General features: G+C 52.1%; 1 protein-coding gene and 1 long non-coding RNA gene across 3 annotated transcripts in view; one reads left to right on the plus strand and one right to left on the minus strand.

Annotated features, from left to right (window-relative positions):
* XKR6 (XK related 6) overlaps positions 1-21,280 on the minus strand; it is a 271,755-nt gene that overhangs the window by 92,097 nt on the left and 158,378 nt on the right. The gene's annotated exons all lie outside the window — the stretch shown is intronic.
* On the plus strand, positions 6,002-13,017 carry LOC132597429 (uncharacterized). 2 transcript variants are annotated; one of them, XR_009564194.1, is made up of 4 exons: positions 6,002-6,345; positions 7,798-8,008; positions 8,907-9,064; positions 9,982-13,017. It is a non-coding gene; the product is annotated as an uncharacterized lncRNA (long non-coding RNA). The 2 variants fall into 2 exon arrangements; XR_009564195.1 differs by having other exon boundaries at positions 8,911-9,064.

Below are 21,280 nucleotides of genomic sequence, written 5' to 3' on the forward strand. Positions count from 1 at the left end.
TCTCTCTCTCTCTCTCTCTCTCTCTCTCTCTCCATGAAATGAGATAGGGCCTGATGGAAATAGCATGAGTTATGGAGTAAGACAGATTTGGGTTCAGAATTGGTCCCAGTCATTCTATAAAATGCCTGACCAGCATTCCTCAAAACTGTCAAGGTCACCAAAAACAAGTCTGAGAAGCTGTCGGTCTAGACAAGTCTGAGGAGACATGATGACTAAATGTAATGTGGTGCCCTGGGTGGGATCCTGGAAGAGAAAAAGGACATTAGAGAAAACTAAGGTAATGTGAATAAAGTATGGACTTTAGTTAATAATAATGTATCAATATTGGTTCATCAATTGTGACAAATGTTCCACACTAATGTGAAGTGTTAATAACAGGACAAACTGGGTATGGGGTATATGGGAACTCTCTGTAACACCTTTGCAATAATTCTGTAAATCTAAAACTGTTCTGAAATTAAACGTTTATTAAAATATAATAATAATAACTGGTCCCAGGCACTTAATAGTGGTGTAACTTTGGGGAAATGATTTCCCCTCCCTAAGCCTCAGTTCCACGTTATAAAATGGGATAATAATAACTACCTCATGGGGGTGATGAAACGTGTAGAATGTTTTCATAATGCCTAGCTCACAATCTGCACTCATTAAACATTCCTTTTCTAAGTCCCAACCAAGAAATATATTTAAGATTCAATAACAGCAAATAATTAACCCATATTTAAAATTTCCAGTTTTCCCCAAAATGTCCTTTATAACGTTTTTCTTGGCCCAATATCAAGGCTCATGTATTCCATTTTATTGTCAGGCCTCTTTATTGTCCTTTAGTCTAAAACAGTGGCCCCCTCCTTCCCTTTTTTTCTTTCATGACACTGACACAAATTTAAACCAGACATTCCCAGGAGGTCGAAGAGCAGAAGCTTCCCACCAGAGTGGGAGCTGAAACCTGGCTTGAGCGATGTGGTCATTTTTCACTCCAACCCCCTGTTAAGCCACGCCCTGCCTACCACACACCATGCATTTTACTAAGGACACTGTATACATTGTCTCACATTTCTCAGCAACCTTATCAAGTCAAGACCATTATCCCTATTTGACAGATGAGAAAACTGAGGCTCAGAACAGTTAAGTGACTTGCCAAAGTCCTACAGCAGTCACTAGCAGAGCTGGGATTTGAACCCTGGCTCAAAACTCAGGTTCCTTCCCAAAAACCAAAACCACAGTCCTTTCAGGGAAGCTCCCCTTTACTGGGAGAGACCGGCATGGAAACAAGCCATTACAACAATACAATGACAAAAGTGCCAACACACAAGCAAGTGGGGGACACCACAGGAACCAAGAGAAAGGAAGTGGGAGCCTCGGGGGATACCAGAGAGCCTTCCCAGGCAGGGGGCAGGCGGGGCCCCGGGAGGGGGCAGCATCCTGTCCTGCAGCCACAGTGCAAAGGTGCCTTCGCCAGAAGGACACAGGTGCACAGGGGATGAGACGGGAAAGCAGGTGGGCACCGGGATGAGGAGGGTCCTGAAAGTCTGCATTCATTTCTGTATCTGCCCATTCATTCATTCACTCACCAAATATTCGTGGCGCTTCTATTAAGTGCCAGGCCTGTCCTGGCTGCTAAGGATACAGCAGAGAACAAGGGTACACAGACGGCAGCCTCACGGAATTTACAATCTAACTGGGAAGGAGATAATAAATAAATAATTGATACGCATGGCAGTTAAGTGTAGGGAGGAGAATAAAGCAGAGGGGACAGGGAATACCTGGAGCCAGAGGGAGGGAAAGGCCTGGATGAGATATTTGAGTAACGATCTGAAGGAGGGAGTGAGGGTGGCTGGCAGTGAGAGTGGCAGGGGAAGAACATTCCAGGTGGAGGAAGCAGCCGAGGCAAAGGGTAAATTGAGGCTGGAAGGCAAGAAGCGCCCAGTTGAGGGGCCGCTGAGGGGCCGCACTGGTACCATGGGAGCAGCACACTATCCCTACGTGTGCGACAAAACAGTTCAGGCACGCTCGTGCCGGGCACCATGCTGCCCGCTTCAGGACCACCAGATGCCAGTGACAAGAGCCTTAGCGATCTTCACGCTCATTAATGACCCTGGTGGGGAGGATCTGGAACATGGTGGGCAGGGCCTTGAAGCCCCTATCAGAGCACATGGTGAAGGGATTCAACTATGGCTAGGGCCAGCCCCACAGGAGCCACCCCTGGCCTGACATTCCAGGTCCCAGGACCCCCCGTCACACCCCAATACCCCAACACTGACTGCCGGCATGGTGACACATGAGAAGGCCATGGCCCAAGCCTCTATAGGATCTCAGCTGCTGGAGAACTGCCATGCAGATAAATTTCACCTGCCAAGTTACTAAACCTCTCCAGGCCTCTATTTTCTCATCTGTGAAATGGGGATAATAATGGCCCCTATTTCCTAAGAAGGATGATATGACTTAATAAATGTAAAGTCTTCACAACACCATTTGCACATAATAGGAACTCAATAGCTGTGAGTGGCTGTCCATTATTAGGGTGGTTGTTCCTGCTGCTATTATTATTATTATCAATATTACTGACAGTAGCCCCAAACTACACTCACAGTCTACCTAAGGGTTTCCAGGACCACCGGGGAGGGAGAAGAACTGGAGAAACGTAGACAATGGAAAAGACACCCCCTTCCCTCAACTTGTCTTCCACCCTCGCACCACCTACCCAGCTTATGTGCCTCCCCCCGCCCATTCACTCCTTCTCCTCCAATCTAGTGTCCCTCTTTTCTCTTGGTGTCAATAGCGCTCCCCAGGAACGCACTGTAAATACATTAGCAGCTCATTAACAACCACAAACGAATACATTTTGCCTCACGTCAGGCCATGTCTAATCAACTGCTGTAATAAATGCAATTCTATTCTAATAATCGTCTGCACTCCCAGAGCATCCTTCATCCAAGGCCTTTCTGACAACCCTTGGCCCCCAGGAAAGAGGCGGTGCCTTGCTGAGTTGCAGTATCTGGGCTTATAAGAGCTATAAGAGTCCTTACATATCTGTAGACCACCCTTTCCCTCAGCTTGAAGATAAAAAAAAGCCCAGAGAGGGAAGTGAATTTCCCAAGGTCACACAGCAGGTTGGGCGCCAAGTCAGTGGGAACCTGGGCTTCCAAGCTAGCATGTATTGCTCCACAGCAGGCATTTAATCCTCAAATGACCCTCGAGGGCAGGTACCATCAGTACCTCTGCTGTGTGGAGAAAGACAACAAGGCTCAGAGAAGTTAAGGACCTGCCCAACGTCTCCTGATAGCCGTTGTAGGTAAATGCAGAGGGAGGAGACTGAGGAGACTGACCTTACCTACCGTGAGGCTTTCTAGGAGTCTCTCGGTCAAGGAGGAGCAGAGGAAAGGGGGTCTGTGGGACAGGAAGGGGACGAGAAGGATTTACCACAGCATCTCGCAAAGTGACCTCTTGGGATACAGACTCATAAGGCCACAAAAGTGACGCATCAGGAAACAAGGCCGTGTGTATTTATTGGAGATGCATACTCCTGCCCGAGGGCTCTGTCTGGGTCTGCCTGGCAGAGGCAGGCTCCAGACAGCGAAGGACTGACTTTCACACCAGCAATTTGTCGCCACAGATCCATCAAGAGAGATCCTTTAATATCTGGCCCCCTTCTGTGATGCCACAGTGCCTAGATCTGGCCCCGAAGCTGTGCTGCTGATGGGAACCAACACCACCCATTAACCCAGAACTAGTGCAGACAGAGCAGTCCCCACAACGCATATGGAAACCAGTGCTCGCACATTTATATGGGTGCTCTGCCTTTGCTTGGCAGAATGAGTTCAACAAAAATCAAAACGCACTTCAGAAGGTTCCTTAAGGAGTAGGGATCTGCTTTATGAAGTCTGGGGGCCACAGAAGAACCTCTGGAGTCACCCTGTCCATGGCTCTGTCTTCCAGCCCACCTGTACCCAAGCCACGCATGCGGAGGGCTCCCTGTGAGGCCACCCAACTCCTCCAGCGTCCGTTCTCCTCCTCCTCCAACATCCAGGCCGGCAGGACAGACCCCCAACCCGTCCCCGGCCACGGCATGAAACCTCAGCTTTGCCCAGCCATGCCTTTCCTCACCCAGCAGACAGGCCTAACGGGCCAGAAGGGATTTGTTCGGCTCTCCAGATCCATCATAATCTGAGCGCTTAAAGGTCCCCCAATGCCCATTTAGACAATCCCCATTTTCTAACAGCCAGTAAATACTCTGGGACCGGGTGAGCATTTTTAAAGGTCCTTAAATAGCTCATTTGCATAATCCATATTTTCAGAGCCCCTAAGCATGTGTCCTGCCTTCCTAATCTCAATCTTTATTAGGCATGAGAAAGAAAAGGCTTCCAAGGAGTGTAGCAGCCCTTCACAACCCTTCTGGGAGAATTGATTCTTGTTTTCAAAAATGACCACGTTTTCAAAAGCAGGCACGGAGCTAACCACAAAAGGAAAATATTTAAAGGGAAGCTGTTAACCTGTGTAGGCCTGCAAATGTTCTTTCCTTGAAGGCAGGAAACTCCCCTGCGGGCTCCTAGGGGTACTAATTACACACTGGCCCCTGCAAATGCTTCAGTGAAGGTTGGAGCCCTCCCCGCTCCCACACTGGTTCCCTCCTGGAGCCTCTAAGAACACAGCTTCACCTGAACATCTCTTTCAGGATCACTTTTCCAGTTTTAGTCTCAGCCCAAAGCCCTTCCTGCAGAAAGGAACGGAAATTTGCCAGGAGAAACTTAGGTGTCAGGATTGTGGGCTGCTCAGCAGGAATCTTGGGTAAAGCCTCTACCCTGTGGGCAACAGGAAAGTTGATTCCTGCAGAAGAAAGCCCCAGGGGATAGTGAGAAAAAGCCCCCAGAAAGATGAATCCAAGACAAGAAAGACGCCCCCTGCAGCCCCTCCACTCTCTTGGATGGAAAAACAATCTGTCCTGTTAGGAAGGACATCCAAATTCCAAAACACCTGCAACCACAGTCAAACATGGGCACCCCGCCCCCCCTCCCCAAACACACACAGAATGTTGAGCCAAAGAAGCCAGGCCTGAAAAGTACATACTGTATGACTTCGTTCCTATAGACTTCTAGAATAGACAAAAAGAACCTACGATGAGAGAAGCCAGGACCAGGAGTACCCTGGGTTTGGGGCTAGAAAGAAGACGTGGGGCACTTCTCAGGCACAGGTAACAGCCTGATCTAGGTGCTGTCTCCCTGGGTGTGTTCACTCTGGGGAAATGCACAAAGCGATACACTTTTTCTTTTTGGAGGTAATCCAAATCCCCTTAGTTCCAGTTTCAACCTCCCCCCAGTTTCTCCTGGCATGGCTCTCAAATCCCCTCCTGCTGCACCTTATTTATCCAGAATGCCCAACTATCTGTGAAAAGGGTCACTCCTCCTTTGTCCAGATTTTGGATTTAGGAAGGGTGGGGGGTCTTTATAGTAACACGGACATCTCTAAATGGACGAGGGGCTTCTTTGCCGTTCTTTGCCCCGTAACTCCCACACCTGCTAGAAACCCCACCACATTAGAGAGGAGTACCTAATGGGGGGTTGGCGGTGGGAAGGCGTGGAAGCAGCTGGCAGAGAAACTCAGTCAGGTCTGGCAAAGACGGATGTCTCCCTGTTGAGTGTCTTTGAAGCTGGGAATGGGCGCCAGGCCAGGTGGTGCCGGGTTTCTCCAGCCTCAGGCAGGCTGCAGGGCTGGATAACCTGAGACCCACTGCCAGGCCCTCCAGAGACTGGCTGAGCTCAGAACCAGAAGGAAGGAGGGGGCAGAGAAAGCTGGGGAGGCGGGGGGAGGAGGGAGACGAAGGGAATGAGGGGGAGGAGTGAGGAAAGGCAGGAGAGAGGAAGGGGGGAAACTGACCGGCTCTGAGAGCCAGCTGGGCGCTGGTGGGTGGCAGCGCAACCCTGCCGACTCTGGCCTCTCCCGCTACATCTCGGGCTGCGGGGCCGGCAGCAAATGGGGAGGCCAGAGGAACTTGGACACTCGGGACTCTCAGCGGATCCGTCGCCAACATCCTGCCCTTCCTGCTTCACACACACACATCCCGCCCCAGCCCACTGGCCTCGCCCCCTGCGCCCTGCGCCGTCCGCCCCACGCGCCCTCCTCCGGGCACCTCCTCAGACTCCACGCAGCCGGGCCTCCGAGGGGCTCGCGCCCCGGAGGCGGGGAAAGGGAGAGAGGCTCCACAAAGAGCCCAATTCCCAGGTGGGACGTTCCTCCGCCCCCACCGCGTCCCCTTCGTACCCCGCCCCGGTGGGGAGAGCCTGCGGTCCGCACAAGCAAGTCAGCGCCGCGGCCGCTGGTGACGTCGCGCGCCCAAGCTGGCTACCCCGGGTGAGTGTGCGCGCGCGGCGCGAGCATCCCGCTCGCTCCCGAGCCCCTCCGCCCGGGAGCCCGCCACCTTCCTCCCGGCTCCGCTCGGCGCCCGTCGCCTTTGCCTGCACACTCCTGCCCGGTGTCGCCAGGGCTGTTACCAGGAAGTGCCAGTTCGCGTCCCGAGAGCGCTTCCCGGGGTCTGGCTGCGGATGCGCGGAGCCCTCGGCGGGGGCGTTCGAGAGCCCCCGCCTCCCTTGTCACGGCCGTGCATGGCATCATTCCCCTGGAACCCTCGTCCCCACGTCTTAGCCTTCTGCGGCCGGCGTCCGAGCCCCACCGGTGCCCCCTCTCTTCCACACCTTAGCTCGGAAACAGCACATCGTTCCTACCCACCACCTCATCTCTTCCCGAGCCCAGAAGGCCCAGAGCCAATCTACCCTTCTCTTCCTCTAGTTTCCCAGTTTCTTCCTAGTTTCCACCTTCTCTCAGACCCTCCAGCGCCCAAATCCTGAGCAAGTCACCTTTCAGATGATTGATAGAGAGATAGATAGATAGATAGATAGATAGATAGATCGAGGGACAGATAGAGATACGAATGTATACTGAAGGGACAACCCAGGACCCCAGTTTGGCCAGGACAGCACCCAGGCTTTCACAACCTGCTTAATAGAAATGAAGCTGCAGCATTCCGGCTGCATAAGCTGTGCAAACTGTAAAGTGCTTTACGCCCCTTTCTAACTAACCACAGTAGCAGCTTAGACTGGAAACCCAAGTTCTGCTTGCAGATTGTTTGGGCACAGCTCCGATTCTGCCAGGCTTGCCTACCAACATCATCACACTAATTCATCTGTTCTGTCAACCAGCACCCGCTGAGCCCACTGTAGGCACACACTGTCGGGTCCTGTCACCCAGAGACCGACAGGGCATGTGCCTGCTCACTGGGGGCTGACATTCCGGTGGGCGTCAGACCCCCCCACAGTAACTCCATGTGACAGGTGCCCTGGGAGAGGTTAAGGATGGAGAATTATGAAACACTGGAGGGAAGGCATTTGACCTGGGTCTTGAAGAGAGGGTTGGGAGTTTCCAGAAGAAATGGCCTTTCAGGCAGATGCACCAGGATGCACCCATAGGAGTGGGTGCCCCATCTTTCCCGGGATGGGAAGCAGATTGGTGGGACCGGATCACAGTTCCCTAAGGTGATGGTGGGTAGTAGACAGCGTCCAAGAGAAGAGGAGAAGGTCGGCTGATGCCAGGTTGAGAGAGGCCCTGACCACCAGCTTATTTCTTCTGTTCCTGTGCCCTCTGCTAGACCTGTCCCCAGGCCTCTGGGCCAGCTCTTCAAACTATGGACACATGACAATCCGAGAGTTAATCGGCCCTCCTACTGGAGAAGCTCCGGATGTCACAGGGTTGCACTGCTGTCAGCAGGCCCTCCATCTGTCTGACTTTAATCCCCTCACCCCCATCCAGGCACGGCCTCCCCCTCAGGGTGACTCAGCTCCTGGCTCCTTCCCTTCCTGCCACCAGCTGAGACGTGTGACCGGTTACCATGGTGACCGCAAGGAGCCCGGTTCGTACCTGTCTTTCCGGATGAGACCTGGATGTCTAAATTGCTCCTGAGACCTGGATGTCTAAATTGCTCCTGAACGGAATGCCTGGGCACAGCTGCTCACCTGCAGAGGTGTGTGTCAGGCGGCATCTCAGGGCCCTCCCCCCCTGCACGAACCCGGGGTGGGGGCAGCGGTAGGGAGCGGGAGACCAATGACAGATGCCTCCACCACGGGGACTCTAGGCTGGTATTTCTCTCCATAAGATGCGGGTCTCCAGAGGGAGGGGGACAAAGCACATGAAGGCAGGAGCTGAGATCTACCATCCAGTTTGTCTGTGGAAAAACCAGGACTTTCCACTATTCCAGGTCATGACACATGTGTATCCTTCACAAATACACTTGGGAGAGATGCACGCTTATTTGTCAAAGGTTATCATTCTTATCAGAGTTACACACCCATGCTCACAGCACCAAAATACTCTTCCTGACACGTGGCCCATTACTCTCCTGCCTCAAACATTCCATAGCTCCCCAGTGCCGAGAAAGAAGATTCAAACCAACTCCTCACCCTGGCCTCAGCCCCCCTTTTAAATCTCTCACAGGCTACCTAGTGACCACACTTGCTGTTCCCCGCCCCATGCCACAGCCTCAGCAGACTGCTTCCTGCTTCCCAGAGGGTCTCCAGCTGCCATGCTTGTCTTCAGCTGACCATCTGCCTGGGCTTCACTGCACAGTCACTTTCTCAAGTCGTCCTCAGCCTCAAGGCTCAGCCCCATTCCTCAGGCCCTCGGCCCCTCTCTTATCCCCAGTTAAAATTTCATCCCCCTTTCCTTCTTCCTGGTTGCATTTTTGGGACCTATTAGAAGACAGTCTGCCATGAATCACACAGGCTTGAGTGTATCTGTCACCCCCAAAGGCAAACACATGGTTTTGTTTATTTTTGTGTCCCTCTGCTTCTCAGGGGGCCTAGCACAGGGCCAAAGTGAACGGGAACTGCATGGCACTGGTTCACCCTCTCTCTCCTCTCTAGGCAGGCTTTGAAGACCTCCACCGAAGATAAATGAGGAGACCTCGGTCGGACCGTCATTCCACGCTCACACATAGATCCCTCACCCGGGGACTTCCAGACCCAGTGAAGTGGCACTGCCTCCATCCCAGCTTTCCAGAGCTGCAGCTGCCTGAGGGGAGGTGGGCCGCTGGGCATTCTCTTCTGGGGGTGGAGACAGGGCTCCCTGGCATTAGTCAAAGGTGGCAAGAGACTCGGGAAATGGGCTGCAAGAATGCATGCATGGTGCTCCAGCTATACCCAGTCCCAGCCCCAGGGCACGGATCCCACCGAGTGGTGGGGCCTTAAGCAGGTGGCAGCAGGCTCTGGCCCCCAGGACACAGCTGGCCGAGGCTGTGGCTGCAACCCCGAGAGGCCCCAGCTGAGCCTGCACACAGAGCTCTTGGAGGCGAGGCTAACGTAGTTAATTGGTTCCAACCTTCGGCTAGGAGTATGAGCATTGATTGGGCACCCGTGGGGCTCAGAAGCTGTAACCTCCGCGGATGCTTCACTTCCTTCTAAGCTTGAACCGAGAAAAGGGAAATACGATCAGAGGTCGTGGTGCTCACTTCCCAGCTGGGCTGAAGCATAAATAGTGGAGGAGCAACCACTAAGAAATCAATGGTGAGGAGGGATGATGGCTCTCCTCCCCAAGGCGGGGCATGGCTGCCTCTCAGGGAAGAGCCAGGCCCAATCAGAGCAGATGACAGGACACAATGAGCCACGTTCCCGCTGCCCAGCCCCAGTCCCCTGGCCTGTCTCAGAAGGGCTTGCATCTGCCCTGACTCTTGCAACACGGGGACTTCCGGGCTGGGGACAGGAAGAGGGGACTTCACGTAAAGGTCTTGGCACTTGAGCTTGGGCTCTTGGGGGAGACGGGGACTGGCCCCGCTTAATGCAGTTTAACGCAGGAAGTTAAACCCTGCCTTTAACTTTGGCCCTATGCTTGACCCCCGAGAAGTAGAGGGACATGAAAATAAACAAAGCCGCGTGTTTGCCTTTGGGGGTGACAGATACACTCAAGCCTGTGTGATTCATGGCAGACTCTGTCTTCTAACAGGTCCCCAAAGGCAACTGTGTGTGCCCCCCCACCTCCACACAGAGACCCCAGCCCATTCCCCTGCCATTCCTCCATCCTCACAGAAGCTCATCCATCGTCCAGTCGTCCAAGTATCAGCTCATTCAAGAATTAATTCAACAAGTAAGAACTGAGTCCCTACTCTGTACCTAGCCCTGCGCTAAGCTCCTTGTGACCTCCCCTGTAAAACGGCAACGGTTCTGCCTGCGCTTCGTAGGGTGTTTGTGAGAATCAGACGAGAAGACAACTGCCATGTGCTTGCAGCCTGTGAAGTGTTATGAGGTATGGCTTTGACAGGGAGAAGCCCTTTGGGTGCTTCCGAGAGAGGAATGTTCCAGCCCCTAAGGGACTCCTTCCCCTCCCTTGGTCCTTGCAATCCCAGCCAAGGAGCCCTTGATTGGCATTTACGGGCTAGTTTCTCAGGCCAACTTTGTACTTATTCCTAATATGAGGATTTAGTTTATATTTTCAAGACTTTTACAAAAGTATTCTTCCCCAAAATTTGCTGTATGACCTTAAGCGGGTAGCTGGCCTCTCTGTGTGTCAGTTTTCTCATCTGTAAAATGGGAATAATAAGGGTAGCTGTCTTACAGGACTGCTGTGAGGATCTGAAGAGTTAATATATATGGGGTGCTTAGAACAGTGGCTGGCACGCAGTGGGTACTATGTAAAGGTGAGCTACTTAGGACCATGATGAGATCTGCCGGTGGGACGGGAGGATTCAAGCTAACATTTTATAAAGGACCCAAGGGAGCCTAGTGGACAAATGCTTGGCTTTAAGACACATCAAGCCCTGGTCTCCCCAGGCCTTAACCAACCTCCATATAACAGCTTCCTTGGGAAAGAGGCTGTCTTACAAACTCAGCCTGGAGATTCTGTGTCCTAAGACACTGCAGCCTCTGAGAGAAGACACAACAGAGTCTCAAGCAAATAAATAACCCTGACCAACTGCTTCTGTGTCCGCAACAGCATTTACTTAGCCCCTGCCTCCGGCTGAACACTGGTCTGGACACTGCAGAAAACGAAGAAAAGAAACAAAGCACTGGCCTTGAGGAGCCTACAGCCCACTGGGGAACTTTTCAAGAAATGTAACCAAAGCAGCCCCTGCCCTGTCCAGGCAGTGTGTCCTAGACAGAATGGTCCCTCTCTTGGAGAATCTAACCCTTCTTACTCGTGTGATTATGCATGGAACAGACAGTAGGGGGCCAAAAGCACAAGTCTAGAAAAAGGGACTGCAGAACAGTGCTCCCATGAGCACTCCTGAGAAAGGCCTGCAGGTCATGCCAAGCCCACCGTCTGCCCAGGTTACCATGGCCATCATTAGGAGGAGCGGCACTTTTCACTGTGGACTCGGGTTTTTGTCCTCTGCGATCAATGAGCCAAAACGCTTGCAGATAAGAAGAGTCCACAAGGCAAGGTCCACTCCAAGTGCAAGAGCACATGACGACATTAGACAAATGCCAGAAGTCAGGTCCTGGATACAGTGTATGGGACAAAGACTGGGCATCAAAATGCCAGACTGAGTCATCAATCAAGGGATGAAGTGGGCAGTGGAAGCAGAGGAGGACTGACATGCTTCCACCTGTTTTCTTCTCTAGTCCTTACAACACAATTAAGGTTGATTATTCCCCTTTTACAGATGCAAAAACTGAAGCTCAAAGGGGTTATTTGTCCCAAGGCTCCTCAGTGGTTAAGTGGTAGAACAAAGAGTTTTTTTATCCCTAAAGCCTGAGTTTTTTCAACTATACCACACAGCCTACAAAAATAGAGCAATCATTTCCATTTCTATATTTGTTCTTAATATTTAATTAATATTTACTTCATCAGACACCCCTTAAACATCCTCAGTGTCCTAGGGCGGCAGCCAGGCATCTCTAACCCAAAGCTCCTGCATCGCCAGGCCCCAGGGAGGGAAGCGCCGCTCCTCCACTCCCTCTCCACTGGCGCACCGCGTCGGCGCTGACAGTACAGCTCCAGTTTGTTCAAACTCCAGACCGAAGGCTCAGACTCAGCTTCTGACGTGCTGAACAACAAACAGGGGCAGGAACTTGTCTCAATCAGTGAGTCAGGGTGGTGGTGAGAAAGTGCCGGGGCGGAGAGGACAGCGCTGGTGGCGGCACGTTTCCCCGGGTCGCGCAGCAACCACCACCACCACCCCCGCCCCGAGTCCCGCCCTGGCCGCCACTGGGGGGCGCTGCTCTCAGACCCAGCGCGTGCCAGAATCACCTGCAGACCCCTGACCCACCCCGCTCTTTCCCGGCGGGTGGCTGGGGTGCCTCACAGGCCCCCCCAAGGCATCTGATGCTCCATAGGCCCCAGTTTGAAAAACACTGCAGGGGGCAGGGGATGCGGGTCCTAGGCTGGGGCAGGCGGCTGCGGTGGATGGGCATGTGATGTCAGCCGGCGGTGATTACTTTCTAAAGAGATGCTTTCTGTCTTAGAATCTAAGATGGTCCCTTGGGGATGGGAGCGGCAGGAGGGGCATAAAGAGCTTCTAGGCCACCCCTGCTCTATTAGGGGGGGAGGAAACCCACACCCAGAGAAGATGCCTTCAGTCTCTTTCAGAGCTGCTTTTCTTTCAGTTACCGTTTCCCAAAGGTGCCCCCTCCACAGACAGCCTTCCTCCACTGAGAATTTCTCCCCTGCCTCTGCATCACCTGGAGAGGCACTGCTCCCCTCCTCAGGCCTGCCTGTCACTCTAGACCTTCTTTCACTACTGAGGTAATCGTCTTTCCCCAGCTAGGTGGGTTGGGCAGGTGGGAACATTTGCAGAAGGGGAACTTAGAAGCTTACAGGGTGAATCATGATTGCAGTCAAACCTGGGAAAGTCCTCATGACTATATCTTCACCTACATTACGATAAACACGTTGCCGCACACACAGTCCTCTGCCAAACGCGTTCACACATCTTAAAGTAGTCATGAAAGATCACGTACCATTAATTTCCAGTTTCCACCCTTTGCTCCACGGAAGTGGTTCAGGAATTCCCTCTCCCAGAGATTTCATGAAATGTTGATAAATTATTGTTGCCTTGTTGCAGACAACATGCCTATTAAGAGATTGTGTGTGTGTGTGTGTGTGTGTGTGTGTGTGTGTGTGTGTATTCTGACTCTCCATCCAAATGTTCACCGTTTTTCATTGGGCTGTTGATCCCTGTCCCCTTGCCCCCCATCACCCAAAGCTGCCCATCTGGGTGACCTGAGACAAGTTACCTTGAGTCTTTCTCCTCATCAGTGAAACAGGAACACAACAGAACCTTATTGCAGGGATGCGCCAAGGATCAGAGGACGTAATCCATGTAAGGTGCTTAGTAACGTGTCTGGTACATAATAAACATTCGATAACTGGTAGTAGAAATTTGTTACTGGGATTAACGAACCAACGTACACCACGTATGTGGCTGTCCTCAGCCCCGCCTCATGCCTTGCTCACCAGGATTTCATTCCTGCCAGGACTATCCCACCTCTGTCCATGAGGCCAAATGACCCAGGCTTCTATGAGGTGCCCTCCCACATTTCCACTACCTGCTGGCAGGTGCCGCTTCTGCTGGCCCCCATGGCGGCCCTTAGAATGTGGAAGAGAGTGTAGAATGAATGCTTCTCAAAGAGACAGTACAGGTGAGCAGAGAGCTGCAAAGAATGGGCATTTTGAGCCCTGGGAACGCCCAGAACTGGGCTGTCCCTCCTTCCCTGGGGTTGCAGGCATGTCCTGGGGTGGGGTAGCAGCCATTGCTGGCCCGGTTGCACGGTCACCACTAAGCTGATCAAAGCCTGCTCCCTAGCATGGCTGTCTCTGAGTCCCCGTGGATACCAGCAACTGAAGGTGCAGGAGGCGTCAAGGGGTCAGATGTCCCCGGATGACGGCTCTGACATGAACAGGGAGAACAGGGAGCTCCCACCTTCTATAAGACCTTTGAGCTGATTGGAGTGTGTCACAAGGGGGTGAGACAGAATTCATTTCATCAAAAGTTCAAATGCCTGCGACAAATTTCCAGACACTTCTGTTCCGGCCTCACCTCCCGCACACACACCCATCTGCCGGCACCCTGCACTCACCTCTGCCAGACGCACGTCTACTCGAAAAGAAACTTCAATCCACTGGTTACATTTGATGTCCCTGCTGCCTTTCAACACATTTTTACATAATCTGACTTTAGAGCCTTTTCTTTACAATATGCTTCACTTCTAAAAGGAACTGATACTTTGGTTGATGGAGTCTATTCAAAAAATGCCTATTGAAAACCTGCTTGGGCCGGCTAGGATCTAGACACTCTGGATGCAGGGAGGGGTTGGTGCGGAGATGGAGGGATGCAGGAGACACATCTTTTCCCTCCAAGAGGCTTAGAGTTGGGGCAGTGTCAGGGGAGACAGTGATTCACACACTAGCCTGAACACATGCCCAGCTTGGTGAATACTCCCAAAGAGGTGAACACAAATTGCTTCGGGAACAAAAGCCTAATTCCTGTGTTTGCACAGGCCTGTGATTGCAAGTTTGTGAATTCATGAGTTAGAATTTATGAATATACAATCATGGTGCATGAAATAGAGCTCTTGATCTAATAATACTAATACACGCTAGATAGACTGTGACTGGATGAGTGATTAGCGAAGCTCTGGACTGTGATATTGTAGAGGGAGAAATATAAACTGCCTATATTTATGAACAGCTGCACTCTTCAGTATGGCAGCCTCTGGCCACACGTGGCCAGTGAGCCTGGGAAATGTGCCTGGTCCGAACTGAGATGTGTTGTGAGCACTAAACACACACCAGATATCAAAGATTTAGTCCAAAAAAAGTGTAACTATCTCATGAACAAATGTTATGCCGATGACATTTAAATGATAATTTTTTACACACTGGATTAAGTGAAACATCATTTTACATATATGTTATTAAAATTAATTTCACCTACTTCTCTATTTTTTTGAATGTGGCTACCAGAAAATGTAAAATCCCGAACGTGGCTCACATTTCTGGTCCACGTTATATTTTATTGGCCAGCACAGATCTAGAACATTCGTATCTGTTACATCATTTAATTCTCACCACAATTCTACAAAGCAGGCATTGGCCCCATTTTAAAGCCAAAGTAACCAAGGCTCAGAGATGTGGTGAACTGGCCCACGTCACACCACACAGCTCATTTGGGTCAGAGGCTCAAGGGCTCACCGGCTTCCTCACCTGTGCCACGGGACTCACGCATCCCTGACGTGGTGCAGGAAGAACGGAAGGAGAGGGAGGACGTGGCATTCGGGCGGTGTCAGTGCCCGTCCTGTGGCACAGCCTGAGAACGACCCCTCCGTCCAGTGCCTCTTGCCTTCAAGGCCCACAGTTACAGCCCCCCGAGGCTGCGCTGGGAGCCCCCTTCTTCCAGGTGCTGCTCCCCGCGCCCCTATATCATGGTGCCCCCTCCTTGCGGCATCACCAGCACAATGAGAGTGGCTCCTGAGGGCCCACCCTCCTCTCTGCATCCCCCGGGCTCGACGCTGCGGTCTCTGAACCGTCAATGCTCAAACGACTGCTTCATCAATTCACTATTTAAAGTGAGGACTGGCCTTCTGCACGGCCACACTCCTTTTTGCTATTTTTAAAATAACAGACTTTGTTTCATGGAGCAGGTTCAGGTTCAGAGTGAAACTGAATGGAAGGTACAGGGGTTTCCCATAATAGTCCCTGCTCCCCTACACACAGCCTCCTCCACTATCACCATCCCCCACCAGAGCGGTCCGTTTGGTACCACGGAAGAACCTACACTGACACGTCATAGTCACCCAAAGTCCACAGTGTGCGTTAGAGGTCACTCTTGGTGTTGTCCATTCTGTGGGTCTGGACAAATGTACAATGACATGTATCCACCATTACAGTATCATGCAGAGTAGCTTCGGCCCCCTTGAAATCCCCTGTGTTCCACCTATTCATCCCTCCTTCCCCCCAACCTCTGGCAACCACTGGTCTTTTTACTGCCTGCATAGTTTTGCCTTTCCTAGAATCTCATATAGCTGAAATCAAACGATATGTAGTCTTTTCAGGTTGACTTCTTTCACCTTAAGATGCTTTTAAGGTTCCTCCATGTCTTTCAGTGGCTTCAGAGCTCATTTCTTTTTATTGCTGAATAATATTCCATCGTCTGGACGTACCACAGTGCATTTGCCCATTCACCTACTGAGAGACATGTTGGTGGCTTCCAAGTTTTGCCAATTATGAATAAAGCTGTTATAAACATCCACACGCAGGTTTTTGTGTGAACATAAGTTTTCAGTTCCTTTGGGTAAATACCAAGGAGCGCAGTTGCTAGATCGTATGGTGAGAATATATTTAGTTTTGTCTAAATTGCCAAACTGTCCTCCGAAGTGGCTGCACTGTTTCTGCACTCCCAGCAGCAGGGAATGAGACCACAGTAACTTCGATGAGCTGACACCATGTTTTCTTGTTTCTAGGGACTCCGGCTTTGTGCTCCCTGCCTACCCAGCTACCCAATCTTACAGGTGCCCCTGCAGGCTGCATTTAGCACTCAGTACACTATATAACGTTGCTCCTTAATAATGATTATGCTAATGGCAAGCACTTAACAAGAGCCGGGCACCGGGCAAAGCTCTTCCCATGTACCAGCCCATCAATCCTCAGAGCAGCCCTGTGGGTGGGACTGTCATTCTCCCTGTTTACACATGTAGAAACTGAGGCTCTGACATGTCCAGTGGCTTGCCCAAGGTCACCCTGCTGCTGGGTGGAAGTGGTGGGATTTGAACCCTCTGCAGTGAGCCTTGGGTTGGGAGGCTGCTGGTACGTGTCTCTCCATCTTTCTCAGCTGTGAGCTCCTTAAGAGCCAGGACCACACCTCACTCACCTGCAATCATGCCTGCGCCTGGTGCCTCCCCGGCAGCCGTCAGCAGATGCTGCCTGAGCCCTCAATGACCCTCCAGTCCTGTGTCACAGGCAGTGCTCTCTCCTCCTAAACGAGCTGTCCCCAAGAATCCCGCCTTGTTTCTCTGCCATTCTCTCCACGGCCCTTCCTCCCAGGCCCTGCACCCTCGCAGCCCCAATTTTCCTTCTGGGCTGATGACCCCCCAAGTCCTATACCCAACCTGGCTTTGTGTGAGGACCTGCAACTCCCTTGATAACCCTGACCATCCTTAGCGTTTCTCCCTTTAGAAGGCCCTTGCTGCCCCCTCATATTCAGTGTTATGGACCAAATGCTGTGTCCCCCCAAATTCATGTGCTGAAGCCCTAACGCTCAATGAGACGGGATTTGGAGGTGGGTGACTGGGAGGTGATTCGGGTTCCACGAGGTCATGAGAGACCAGGGCCTTTAGAAGGGGATGACGGAGCCAGAGTTGCCCCTCTCCACCATCTTAGGACACAGCCAGAGGCAGCTGTCTGTGGACCAGGAGGGCTCTTATCAGAACCCAACTACACTGGCGCCCTGATCCTGGACTCCCAGCCTCCAGAACCATGAGAAATACGTTTGTTGTGTAATCGCCTCCGTCTATGGTTTTTGTTGTAGCAGCCCAAGTAGACGACGACATTCAGCATGTCAAGTAAAGGACCTCATGGTCTCCCTCGCCAAGCCACCCACCCCCATGTCCTCAGTGGGCTTCCCTTTGCCCTCCTGCCTGTCTGAAACCTGAGATTCTCTAACTCCTCTTACTCATATTCTCACCTCGCAATTTTCCCTTCAAAACTTCTCTTGGACACACTACTATATATAAAATAGGTAACCAATAAAGACCTACTGCATACCCCAGGGAACTCTACTCAACACTCTGTAATGGCTTCTATGGGAAAAGAATCTAAAGAAGAGTGGATAGATGTATATGTAACTGATTCACTTTGCTGTACAGTAGAAACACACAATACTGTAAATCAGCTATACTCCAATAAAGAAAAATTTTTTAAATTAAAAATAAAAAACTGCTCTTGGACTAATCCTTTCCTTTTCATCCCTGCTGCACCATGCTGGTTGGAGCTATTTTCCATCCACTTTGGAACAATTGTTATAGTCTAACTCAGGGGTCCCCAGCCCCCGGAGTAGTGGCCCAGGGCCTGTTAGGAACCGGGCCGCACAGCAGGAGGTGAGCAGAGGGCGGGGGAGCGAAGCTTCACCTGCTGCTCCCCATCGCTCGCATTTCCGCCTGAGCCATCCCCCACACCCCCGTCCGTGGAAGAATTGTCTTATACAGTCCCTGGTGCCAGAAAGGTTGGGGACCGCTGGTCTAACTGGTCTACCAGTCCATCCTACACACAAATCTGCAGCAATAATAACACCCAAGCCACATACACACGTCACTCCACAACCTGCTATGGCTCCCGAGTGCTCGCTGAATTAAGACCATTCTTTATTCGGTAGTCACGATCTGCAGTAATCCGGGCTCCCACCCTGTGCCTGTCTCAGCTCACCCTGCACACACCTCCGCCCCAGCCCAGCCAGCTTCCTCTCTCTCTCCTGCCCAAGCCGGGCTCACTTCCCTCTCCGACTGGCTCCACATACCGTCCCCTGGCCTGAAATGCCCTCATCCCTTTTCCCTTTCCATCTGGATGCCAACAGGTCCTCCAGAATGGTCCCAAATCCAGCCATGCCAGGACAATTGTCCTGAGAACGTCAGCCTCACGGGATTGCTCATTCCAGACTGCCTGAAGCCAGAACCCTGTGCAGCCATTGTTTTCTTTTCTCCTAACTCCTAGTAGCCGGAGTCCTCTGTGCACCAAAAGGGTGTTTTACAGGGAGGAGGCACCCAGAAATCCTCAGACTGAATACCCGAATCAACTCAAAAGTAGAAAATAATTCTAGTGACAAGCCCCAGTAAAATATAACCTTCCTCTTGAGAAATATGGCTTGTGTCTGAATGACAGTCCACCAGCAATGACCCCCTGCAAGGGTCCCTTAGAACCTGAGACCTTGCAAGTCGAAGGGATGTTTCTGGCGGGGCAGTGGGTTGGGGGTGTGGGCAGACGACTCAGTTGATGTCCTTGTGGTTCTGAGGACAGGACCAGGTTCCCCTGGCTCAGCCTCCTGTTGGGCAGGAGGGAAGCGGGCCCTGCTGGGCACGTCAGAAGACTCATGGCACAGACTGCTAACCAGCCATAACAACGATCTCCAAGGTGTGGAGGTGGGGATGGTGTGAGCTGAAGCCTCCCTACTTCGATACCCTCATCTGAAAGCCCCCGGATGGGGAGACCAGCCAGGGAAAGCCTCCCTCAGACCCATCATCCAGCACACAGGTCGCTACCGTTTAACAGATGGGAGCCACGTGCCAGGACTATGGAAACGCTCTGAGTGCTGTCCCATGTAATTATTACAAGAACACTATGGAGTAGGTGGTCCTGTTACCATTTTAAAGGCTAGACAATGGAGACCCAGGCACAACTGGTAAAAGCAGAGCTGGCATAGGGGACGCCCAGCGGCCATCTCCCCGGCCCACAGTGAACCTCCCATCTCTCTAACCGCCCCTCCCCCACCATGGGGTGGGCCCTGCCAGCCTTGAGGAGATGACCCTGTCCACTGGCTACTGTTGGTTTGGCCAGAAACGGACTGACTCAGGCTGGGCCAATCAGAGGCCCTTCCCCTGATCCCTCCCTGTCACCAGAAGAGCACTTGACCCAAACTGAGCCCAACAGAATCTGGCACTGAAAGAGAAAATGCTGAGGGGGGCAGGCGGAGGGAGGTGCCTGGGATCCTTTGGACGTCCACCTCCTGGTCCATGTGACCCCAAGGCCCAAGCTGCACTCTTGCCTTGGGTCTCCTGGGATAGCTCCTTTGGGTTGTGCTAGCTCAGTGGTTTCTCTTGCGTCTAGAAGGCTGCTGAGCGATGAGGTCTGACCACACAAGCCCTGCAAAGACCAGCATGGCCCACAGGGGCTCCTGGCTCGGGAAGCCACTCCACTCCCACTATGGAGACGGGCCATGAGAACAGAACCACAAGGCTGTGAGGGTCCAGGAAACAAGCCCAGAAAAGTGGAGACTCAGGAACACTCAGCAGCTGTCCACCAGCACCTGAAGACCTGCCATACACACAAGGAGGGATTCACATCGAGCTGGACGAGGGAGAAGAGGGAGGGCAAATGAAGGCGAGGCTCACAGCAGCCAATTCCAGTGCACCTGCAAGGACCCCGCTGGAAAGTCACGCTCAGATTGAGTGCCAGCTCCTCCCCCAAACCCCCACCACCACCACTTCCCTGGCTAAAATGAACCTCACATGTGAAACTAGGACTTTATTCACACTTCCCAGTCAATACATCTCATTTCTACTCAACGTTACAGTAAATAAATATACAAATCTTCACTCCCTACTAGACTAGAAAGAATGGAGGCAGAATCCATGACTGATTCATTTTTGTAACCCCAAAGCCCCTGGCCCCCAGTCTCCAGCCTGTAGGAAGAAAGTGTGGGAGGATGTGTGTTGAATGAGTGCACCTCGGGACCCCCAGCAGGTAGCCCGTGCCCTGCCATAGGGGTATCCCCATCCAGGGCTTCTGAGAGGGAGCTCCTGGTGGGGGGTCAGGAGACAGGGTTTACCACGAGGTCCCTTATAACTCCTGAGTTCCAGCGTTCTGGTGCCCCTCTAGGGGAATCTTGCCTTTGCTCATCTAGTTTTTCCTTTGCTTCCTTCACAACTTGGCACTAGACGTAGGGCTGAGAGCCAGATAGCAACGAAAGCTGTCAAAGAATATCTCCCCGCCAGAAAAAGCAAGGGAAAACAACATCTTGGTGGGTTCTTCCAGGGGAAGAAAAAGTGAAGTAGTCTCTTTCTGCCTCTATGTGTTGGCCTGAGATGGCAGTTTTGCAGAGGGAAAACATATTTCTTCCGAGCAAAGCTGTTTGTGGTGTGAAAGATGGAGTGTGTGTGCTGAGCACCGAGACACAAATTGGCCTGAGGCTCAGCTACGCGTGCTATTTTCACAGGAGTTTACGTTGGGGAGGGAGAGGTTGAGGAAAGGAAAAAGAAAATCTTTGTTTTGTGAAAATGGAAAAAAAAATGTTGGCCTGGATCAAATTCAAACCTGGCATCTGGTACGAAGACGGCTTGTAATAGAGACGTGCTGGGCGAAGGAATGGATATCGAGGGGCAAGCACCCCATATGCTCACTCCAGGTTCACCAGAGAAGGCGCAGGCTCATTCCGCAGCAGGATGGCTCGGCACCTGAGCCATCCACAGACTCGAGCACCCAGCGTCTGCTCCAGGGCATGGCCAGGCATCCTTCTGAGCCCTGCCCCTCCTGTACTCCCGGGACCCACCTCACAAGGCTCTTGAGAAGACTGAAGGAGACAATGTCCATAGAGGCATTA

The sequence above is a fragment of the Globicephala melas genome, chromosome 6 (assembly GCF_963455315.2).
Source record: "Globicephala melas chromosome 6, mGloMel1.2, whole genome shotgun sequence".
NCBI classification, from domain to species: Eukaryota; Metazoa; Chordata; class Mammalia; order Artiodactyla; family Delphinidae; genus Globicephala; species Globicephala melas.